The 7,260-nt window shown below is 36.6% G+C and overlaps 1 long non-coding RNA gene across 1 annotated transcript; it reads right to left on the bottom strand.

Moving 5' to 3' along the window:
• Window positions 1-4,863: 4,863 nt before the first annotated feature.
• LOC129771155 (uncharacterized) lies at window positions 4,864-5,822 on the bottom strand. Its single transcript, XR_008742296.1, has 4 exons — window positions 5,761-5,822; window positions 5,593-5,703; window positions 5,240-5,532; window positions 4,864-5,180 (listed from the first exon to the last, which is right to left on the bottom strand). It is a non-coding gene; the product is annotated as an uncharacterized LOC129771155 (long non-coding RNA).
• Window positions 5,823-7,260: the final 1,438 nt, after the last annotated feature.

Genomic DNA, 7,260 nt, shown 5'->3' on the forward strand with positions numbered 1-7,260 from the left:
CCATAAGCGTTTTGAAAAGCCACCCCGAAGTCCCTGAACTGTAACTTATGTTGAACCAACGTTGAACCGACATCTTATACTGGGTTATACTGGCTGATTCGACATTTGTTTACCATTGTTATCGCGTAATATGTACGAATAATTCGTATTGCAAAAATTGACTAATCATTGGTAATATTTACCAAAAAAATCGTCATATATACCAATGTTTCCTAAGAGTGTAGGAAAACCTTACTGTTGCATGTTCTGGGGCTCGATTCCAGCTCAAGCGGAATGGTGTTTGTAGTTTGTGATCGATTTCTGAGTGGGAAGGAAGTTTGTTCCTGATGTATCTGATGTCCTGACGGCGAGAACTGAGTGTCCCGCATTGCTCAGCTCATTCTACCTGCAAGTGCCTCCAAGAAGTCTGCGGAACCAAAATTTCCTGCGCATACCGGTCCGGCGTACAAATTATGCGACGTACGGTAGCATATCTGGTTTGCTTAGATTATTTAATAGAATTGCAGAGGGCTTTGATTTTAACTTGTGTAGGGAGGCGTAATTTTAAGATAATTTTAACAAATTTAAATATCATTAGGGCATAATTCCAGCCTGTTGGTTATTATTGTAAAATAAGGAGAAAATCTGGTGCGTATTGGCAGCGCAGTTCAATCGTAAAGTGAATATGGAACCAAATAACTGAAAAGCGCTGAAAGTTTTCGCCAAGTCTCTTCATTGTTCAAATTTTAAATGCAATTTTTTACTACCGGAAATAACTAAAAAGTTATATTAATAATATTCGAACTGGAAAACAAGCGGATTGAACAATATAATTCCGTGGTTCTATGTCGAAAATGCGGTCGTGACCTAGATACAACCAAGGCGGCTCTATATATTATACATTTATAAAAGCGCCTTGGATACAACCCGCTGGATAGATGGACGTTTTCACATGAACTCGAAAGGGTTTTTAAAAAACTAACTGAAGCTAAAGATAGAAGGAGAGCGGATTAAATCATCTACACTGATTGGAGGTGATAATCTTTATATATATATATATACATATATATATATAAATATATATATATATATATATATATATATATATATATATATATATATATATATATATATATATATATATATATATATATATATATATATATATATATATATATGAATAGCCCTTACAATTCCCAACAAGTCATCCATACGTCGGAAGATGGGCACTTTTACAGGGAAAAAGTTTTTCGAACAACAACTTTTTCATGATTTCTTTGAAAAAAAATACAACTTATCCTAATTTTGTTTAAAGTCATAGCGATATACTGTATAATCGATCAAGTCACTTACACCCCTTGCATTCTAAGCCCCTCAATTCGAAATCTCCTATTGCTATTGGAATAAAACGAAACTAGACGGACTCCAGGCTCTCTAAATTGAGGGGCTCAGAATGCAGGGGGTGTAAGTGACTTGATCGATTTCTCTTCATCAATTTTTTATTTAGTAATAACTCAACTGTAAAAACGTTCCAATTTAAGTTTGCTATAGAATCCGATAGATGAAGTTCTGGCCTACTTTCCACGTTGGTAAGTACAGCTGGGAATGTATTTGCAGCTAAGTTATGACCCAAAGAGAGAGTCGTTGTAGAGAAATCGATCAAATCACTTACACCCCACAATCCAATCGACGAAAGACATCGACCTAACACCGACCGAAACGCTGTTACCTATTCACGATGACGACGATTAGGTATCGACATCTGGATACGACATAGTTTGTATGAGGCAAACTATTCTCTATCAAATTACTCGGCCCGAAGGCAGTTTTAAATTTCTAAAATTTGTATGAAAATTGTTTCGTGGCGTTATTTATCTACTTAAAGTACGTCGTCCTGATCCTGATTTAAATTATTTTCTATAAATTTTCAGATATTCTCACAAAAACTTATCATTATAATATAAAATTATTTTTAGACATAATTTTTGTATGACGTTTTTTATCACTTGCAGGCAAAAATGATTTTCATTTACATTGAGTACTTATTTGATGTGTGAAAAATAATGTTCATTCATAATTTTTATTTTAAAAGTGTGTTCATACCTTATGAAAATCCATACTATCATGCCTACTTCCCAAATACGTAACATCCAAAAATTCGTTGGTCGAAAATACGGAATGATTAACAAAACGAATCGGCATCACTTTTTCTTCAACGATGAACTGTCATCTCACACCAAAACAACCGGATCATATAACTGGTGAGTATGAAATCTTTTTCTGCTTTTCATTTTATAATTATTATTTTTTCAGACTAGAGATGGGCAAAACAGTTCACCTTGATGAACGGTTCACTCACTAACCGTTCATCTAAGTGAATCAGTTCTTTTGAACCGTTCTTTCGCTCTTTCGTTCAGCGGTATTAAGAACAACATAGAATGTTGGCTGGAACCCAACATCAATTGACAGCTATTAATTGATATCGTTGGATTGGATAGTGTACGTAAGGGATTCATATTTTTGAAATTTAGTGGGGAAAGATAAGCTAATTCATTAAAAGTCATACAAACAAACACGATAACACGTACATGCAATAGGCCAAACAATGAATTGAAAGCAACGAAAAAACTTCTTTCTCAACATGTCCTCACTATAAAATTTTATGTTTACCTAATCCATGAATCGCCCCAGCTTCCCCCAGATTTTTTCTGATAATCAGAAAGTATATGATTGTTAGGCGGAATTGAAAGAAGACATGAAATTGAAAATATACGTGGAAAATCTAATTTAATTTTCAACCCAAAATTGAGTATACAAATAAACCCTGCGTTACATGCATTTTGCTCATAAATGACAAATCGTTTTATTTTCCTTACAAGCGTTCTCGTTATATTTATCCATTCCGTCCAGCACAAATCAGTTCAGCTGCACTAGTTCGTTCGTAAACAGTTCGCCCGCAAACACTTCGTTCTCAAACAGTTAGTTCCCAAACAGTTTACTCGCAAACCGTTCTTATGGAATCAGTTCGTTCACAAACCGTTCGCTCGCAATCAGTTCGTGGGGAGAACTACCGTTCTTTGAAAAAGAACGACCGCTCGTTCACTCTTTTCGGCGAACTAGTTCTTTCGTACCGTTCGTGAACAGTTTGCCCATCTCTATTTCAGACCCATCTCAACAGACAGGCCGGTTTCGTTTACTACGAAACCGAGTGGGCCCGGAAGTGGGAGGAGTAGAGATGTCTAAATTTTTCGTTTATTCGATTATCGATTAATCGTCGGATCATTTCGAAATATTCGATTCATTCGAATAATTGTCTTTCAGTATTCGATTAATCGAGCGAATATTTTTTTCTTGTAATAATAATGAACAGACATTGCATAATAAAAAAGATTATGATATTATAATTTTAAAAGTTGCATGAAATATAATTGTAAAATAAACATGGAGTAGAATCACGGTTTTTAAATGATATGATGTTTTAGTATATTGATAAATTTACCATTTCATGATTGATAAAAAAAACCCATAGCCTAACTCTTGACCTAAAAATGTATTTACCTTTAGACAAGATGCTAAACTATAGGTGTTTCGTTCCTGACACTTTCATGACAATACCTGAGACGAGTAGCGAGACGTAGCTTTCTGAATTATTTACTTTTTGTTTGGTTGTGTGGTTATGGTTTCATATCAACTCGCTAAGGAAAACAACTGAAGGAAGAAATAAACAAATATATATTCGTGAAAAATAGTGTACTATAGCTGCAATAAGGTATTTATATTATATATTATAACCGCTCCATGTAATGTAATTAAACATACACATACTCTTTACAGATACACAGGTCGAAGGCCACTGATCATTCAACAAGAGCCAAAGGTTGTACCGCTCATGGCAACTCTGCACGAGCTGAAGATTGTACCGTCCAGTGACCATTCTACCCTGGATTCCTCGAGTCAAGAGAGACGCACCACGATTGATATGAGGTACAGACTAGGGGGGCGTCGCTGATCAATGGTCAGTTAGACTCCAATAGGAAGTATCCCGTGTCGGCCACACATACATAGTACTGGAGACTGCAACATCCCAATTATGAGATCTTTGTAATACTAACCTCGAGCCAACCGCGAGTAATCGGTTACATATTACTAACATAGTTGTAAGACAAAAATTGTCAAAATATTGGACTCCCGGCCCCGTCAGACTAACGCCACATGTGCCTTAATAAAATATATATTTTGGGAAAAAAAAATTATATATTATTCAATATTTTTGGGGGACAGTGAGGATTTGATGAGCTTGTGAGTGTGATAAAAGTGCTATAAGTCTAAGAAATCTGTTGTCCAACTCCTCCACAGATAATCGTTCATCTCGCGGTTCTCTATCATGCCAAAATTATATTGTGAATATTTTATTTACTTCAGATGCCGTATTATTGTGCAGTAAAAGGATGTGGAAACAAGGTTCTCATAACGAAAAATAACCCGGACATTGTTTACCACACTTTTCTCCGAGATGGAGATAGACTTCATAAATGGATACTTTCTGTGGCCAATCGAAGGATTGGAAACCTCATAAAAATCAAGGTATATGCTCACGTCATTTCCATAGCAGCAGCTACGATGACCGACATCAAATGCGCCATGAACTTAATGGTACGAGGAAATATAGGATGTTGAATTCGAAAGTTAAACCTTTTTTTCTGCCTTATATGTATCAGCCATTCCATGTCGAACCGATATAGTGGTTCTCCGATTTTCGTGGAAAGTGGTAGATTTGTTCTTTATTATAAAATATTAGACCCGTCTTTTCTTGTTTTTATTGTATTAGGGCTGTGTGGTATACGTTGCAAATCGTGAATATTGTCACCGGATTAAGGGCATTGTAGTGATGTAGAACGTTGAACTTTTGACAAGTCTGAAATCGATCCACCGCCGCAACAATAAGAAATTTCTCACCGTGCAATTTTTCGAAATGACTGGTATACTCATCGGCAGTGCGGAGATACTCTCGGCATACAAAGCAGCAGCGCAAAGAGGGGTCCAAATTGTGTTTCAGCATACGTTCCACCGTAGTCACATAACGAATTTCCGATAGAAGTCGATTCGCCGCTACCATCTCTTTAATTTCCTTCAAAACTTTGTCGTTTTTAAAATTGCATCCAGCATACGCAGGAATTTGTTTTGCTTTTTGGAAGTCAACTCTGAAAAATCAACAAATATAATCATTCTTTAGCGGAATAAATATATCAAACCGACCTACCAGCGTGATTGTTCTGTTCATGCTGCTCCAGTAGGTTTCGCAACCGCTCCATGTTCAATTCAAAATGATTTGGTCGATTACCATTGGCATGCTGTTGGATTGGCTCATTACGTGTTATCAAATCGTGGTTCATCAGCACCCAGCCCAACTCGTCCATTTTGACACGAGTGTTGCGGCGCAGTTTTATCTCTTCGAAAAGTTTTTCGCATAGTTTCCGTTTGATGATGCCTCCGTCCTTGATCAGATTGTGTCGATAAATTCTACCACGTACGATTCTATTTCATGCTTTTGCCCTGGTGATAAAACAAAAAAAAAATAACAATCTCTTTTAAATGCTCAATAAAACCACATACGAAAAACGCTGCTTGCTTGGAAATAAAAGCATTGATTGCGCGGCTAGAAGGTAAAATATACTCAAAACATCCTTCTGCACTGTTTTTAATTCGACCGCTGATTGTAGATATCTGAAAAAGTAGAAGCAATTATGAGAAATTGTTATACGAAAAAATCCAGAAAATTACCTGCCTACAGTGAAGCTCGAGCAGCTATTTTGCCAACGAATGCATTGGTGACAAAAGATATGATTTGCTTTGTAAACTAATTTGTTTTTTCACGAGCAATGGCCGAACAGCAATTTTGACATTGCGGTCCACCTATAGTATAACGCCTTGCCTTTAGAATAGTTTCGTTTTTCATTAATCGCGATTACTGTGATAACTATAGTTATATATATATATATATATATATATATATATATATATATATATATATATATATATATATATATATATATATATATATATATATAAGTTACGGCCCATTCTGGCCCTACACAAATCGAGACAACCCAATCGATAAACACCGTCAGCAAAATCGCCCGCGAAACATCGCAGTCCGACGCACCATCAAATTCCAGCGGCGACCTGGATATTATCGCGGCGTCAACAACTCAGCCACGCGTGCACACAACCGCCGAAGTAAGCAGAACACATCCGGTCAACAACAAACAAATTTGCGGAAGCAGCAGAACATCAGGAGCACCATTCCATTTTTAATTGAATAAAGAAATCAGTTTCAATCAGACGACCGAATCGAATCGACGCATTTTTAAAAACTCTAAAAAGAAAGTCCCGGTCGTTTTTGGCGCAGTCGGTAGGATGCGCTAAGTGTTTTTTTTTTTTTTCTCTCCGTAGTGATCAAGATACTCGTAGTAACCTGTGCGCGAACTATCATATTTAGGACTAAACTAAGTGATAGAACAAACATAGTGAAGTATAATCAGAATCTGTGCATGAACTATCATATTTAGGACCAAACTAAGTGATAGAACAAACATAGTGAATTATAATCAAAATCTGTGCATGAACTGTCATATTTAGGACCGAACTAAGTGATAGAACAAACACAGTGCTAACAACGAATTCACCGGAAAAAAAAAAAAAAAAAGAAACCAGGCGCATCCCCCCCCACATCATCCGAGAAGATCCTCCCTTGCGGTTTACGAGCGGAGCTGAGGTGAGTGGCAATTCTACTATTAAAACTAAAAGAAACATTATCCCCTTTTAAAATAAATAAAATAACAAATACTATTTAAAAAAAAAAAAAAAAAAAAAAAAAATGAACCCCACAGAAACTAACAATACCAACATTCCTGAAGAGGAATTAATTCAGTCCACCGTTGACATGTTCAACAGGGCTGAAAAAGTGCTAAAGGCGATGCAAACGCCTCAAGCCATAAAGGAACTGCCTTGTTTTGACGGTAACCCCGTCAAACTACACGCGTTCATTAGAGCGGTTGAAAATCTAATGCCGTTCCTTAATACCATGATAAATACCCCATTCGAGAAAGTGTGGCTGCAATCAATACGTGCGAAAATCACGGGTGATGCAGACCAAATTTTAGAGATAAACGGTACTCCTTTGACATGGAGTGACATGAAAAATAATCTGATCGCACACTACAACGATAAACGTGATGCGGTCACATTAACGAGAGAACTGTTCCAGTTGCAGCAAACTGG

Source organism: Toxorhynchites rutilus, chromosome 2 (assembly GCF_029784135.1).
Source record: "Toxorhynchites rutilus septentrionalis strain SRP chromosome 2, ASM2978413v1, whole genome shotgun sequence".
Lineage (NCBI taxonomy): Eukaryota > Metazoa > Arthropoda > Insecta > Diptera > Culicidae > Toxorhynchites > Toxorhynchites rutilus.